The sequence below is a fragment of the Echinops telfairi genome, unplaced genomic scaffold, assembly GCF_000313985.2.
Source record: "Echinops telfairi isolate 266 unplaced genomic scaffold, ASM31398v2 ScPeMD7_36;HRSCAF=134, whole genome shotgun sequence".
NCBI lineage: Eukaryota > Metazoa > Chordata > Mammalia > Afrosoricida > Tenrecidae > Echinops > Echinops telfairi.
The window spans coordinates 2,731,122-2,734,251 of NW_022103934.1; the positions used below are offsets into that span (position 1 = coordinate 2,731,122).

At 51.9% G+C, this 3,130-nt stretch overlaps 1 pseudogene; it reads right to left on the reverse strand.

Annotated features, from left to right (window-relative positions):
- Window positions 1-700: 700 nt before the first annotated feature.
- On the reverse strand, window positions 701-2,522 carry LOC101641284 (annotated as a pseudogene).
- Between the last annotated feature and the right edge of the window lie 608 nt (window positions 2,523-3,130).

The window sequence follows — 3,130 nt, forward strand, 5'->3', positions numbered from 1 at the left end:
ATCCCAGATAGTTGAGTGTAAGCTGCACCTATTTTCCTAGTGCTCTTTTTTTTTTTTTTCAGGCAGCAGCACTTCCATTTATTGAGGCCTACCCCCAAGGAGCTCACCGCCTGGGGCCACACTGCACATGTGCGGGAGGTGGGAGGGGAGAGGGAATGCAGAGACCAATCAGGGAGGGTGCAAAGCAGGCACAGGCTGGGGGAGTGGGGGCACTGCCGAGCCCTGCCCAAGCTTGGGAACTACACCTCCCCTGCCAAGGCTGGCACTAAATTGGGTGCACTAGGAAGGGGGGTGTGGGATGGAGAACAGCTCTCCTGCCTACCCTCTCCTGCCAGGCCCTCTACTGGGGATCTGTCCCAACCATGCAGCCCCCAGCAGGGGGCAGAAGCAGGGGGTCTCCATCCAGGGCAGCAGGCCTAGGTGAGAGCCACTGGAAGCCTGGGTGGCCCTGTGTCCCCCAACTGCAAGCCCCTAAGGAGGGCAGGAAGGCCAGTCCAACAGTCTCAGCGAACCCAAGGGTCTCAAGAGGGTCGTCCCCAAGAGGCCTGACCCTTCAGAGCTGTTCCTGGGGGTAGGGGTGGGGGTGGGGGCTTAAGAAGGGAAAACAAGGTGGGACCCACCTAGAGGTGTGGGTAGGAGGGTAGCCAGACACACAGCAGCCAAGGGGTGGGGTGGGCAGCACAGGAGACACACATGGGGCTCACCACCAACATCCTCTTTAATAAAATACAGGAGGTGGTGGGACAGAAAGGGGGGTGGGGTGAGATATAACCATTTACAACCACAAAAAAACCTCTGTACATGGCTGGGCTGGGTGGCCCTACTTGTAGAGGATGTCGTAGTGGCCCGGCCGGTAGAGAAGGTAAACTTTGGGCTCAGAGCCCTCGGGGAAAACGTGGGGGTTGGTGGTGCCGCCCTCGCCACGGTCCATGTACTCCACCTGGATGGAGATGCTGAGCACCTGGGCCAGCGGGATGATGTGAATGTGGTCGCTCTCCTTACACATGGGCTCCACCTCCTGCTGGCAGAACTCCTTGACAGCCTACCCCCTCCCCCCCTCGATGAAGTGCTCGAAGAACTTGCTCTCGCGTTGCAGGAAGCCGGAGGTGAGCAGCCGCAGGTAGACCACCAGGTAGTCCGAGGTGCTCTGGTCGTTGAAGGACGCCAGCAGGTCAGCCACAGAGATCTGCTTTTCCACCTGCTCGATCAGGTCCCTGAACGTGTTGTGGAAATCCTCAATTGTGAACTCGGTGAAGCCCTGAGACACCAGCTGCTCTTTGCTCTTGGCCTTGAACCACTGCAACTCCTTGCTGTCATCCAGCAGCGCCTCCAGGTGGGAGAATCCAAACGCCCGGTAGAAGCAGTTCCCGTCGGGCCAGGTCTTCCGTATGTATGAGTACTTTTGGGGGAGGTCCTTGATCTTCTGTTGGTAGATGTTGTCATCCTCGGCATACTCCTTGTAGAGGACCAACAGCTCCAGCTGCTCCGAGACCAGTGGGTTCTGCACAACGATCTGTGGGTGCAGGGGGGGGGTGCAAGAGCCATTATGGTCTGGCAGGAGCCCTGACCAATAGCCAGATCACCCATATGAAGTCTCTCTTAACACCTAATGGCCCCCAGCCTGTCTACTGTTTGGCTGAAACATGGAGCATTGGGGGTGAGTTTATTTCCAGACATGACAGCTGACAAAAGGCTGTAGTCTTTTTTTTTTTAATCATTTTATTGGGGGCTCTTAACAGCTCTTATCACAATCCATACATATATCCATTGTGTCAGGCACATCTGTATATATGCTGCCATCATCATTTTCAAAACATTTTCTTTCTACTTGAGCCCTAGGTATCAGCTCCTCTTTCTTTTCCCCCTCCTTCTTTCACCTTCCCTCCCTCATGAACCCTTGATAACTTATAAATTATTTTTTTCATGTCTGACACTGATCACTGTCTCCCTTCACCCACTCTTCTGTTATCCATCTCCCTGGGAGGGGATTATATGTTGATCACTGTGATTGGTCCCCCATCACCACCCCCCTTCCCTTATCCTCCTAGTATCGCTACTCTCATTATTAGTCCTGAATGGTTTATCTGCCCTGGATTCCCTGTGTCGAGAGCTCAGATTTATCTGTACCAGTGTAGGTGTTCTGGTCTGGCCAGATTTGTAAGGTAGAATTGGGGTCATGATAGTGGGCAGGGGTAGAAAGCATTAAAGAACTAGAGGAAAGTTGTATGTTTGTTGAGTGCTATACTGCACCCTGGCTGCCTCGTCTCTTCCTTGTGACCCTTCTGACAGGGGATGTCCACTTGACTACTGATGGAAAGGGCCATAGTCTTGAGGGTCCCACCAGTCTCTTTACAGCCACTAGGCCCGTTTTTTTATTATTTGGGCTTTGTTCCACAGTGTTCTCCCACTCTGTTCAGGGTCTCCTAGTGTGATCCCATTTAGAGCAGTTGGTCATGGCAGCTGGCTCCAGCTACCTGGTCTTCTGGTCTTGGGTTGTGGATACTGATATTGGCCTGGTCCATTCATCCATTGGACAAATTACTGCCTTGTGTCTCTAATTTTCATCACTCGCCTTCCCTCCTGAGAGGAAGAGACCCATAGTTGCACCTTAGATGACTGTTCATGAGCTTTTAAGACCCCAGTCCTTATTCACTAAAGTGAGACGGTGGACAGAGTCTGTAGGCACTGTGTTATGGCAACTGACCTTGTTGTCCCTGGAGCCTATGGCTCTGAGCCCCCAGACCCAGCAGCTCCTTCCCTAAAGGTGTTTGGTTGTGTCTAAGAAGTTTTTACAATTTCGCCCCTTGTATGCTCTGCCATTTGTGGATATAGTTGCATTAAAGGGGAATACCAACATCAAAACAAAAGAAAATAAAACTCATTGCCACCAAGTTGATTCTGACTAATCAGCTATCCTATAAAACAGTAGACCTGTCTTAGGTCTCTGAGACTTTAAATTTTCATGAGAGTGAACAGCCTCATTCCTCCTACACAGTGGCTGGTGGGTTTGAACTGTAGTCCTTTGTGGTTAGCAGTTCAGTGCAAAACCTCAGTGGCGAAGTGGTTATGCATTGGGCTGCTAACTGTAAGGTCAGCCATTCAAAACCACCAGCCTCTCTGTGGGAGAAAG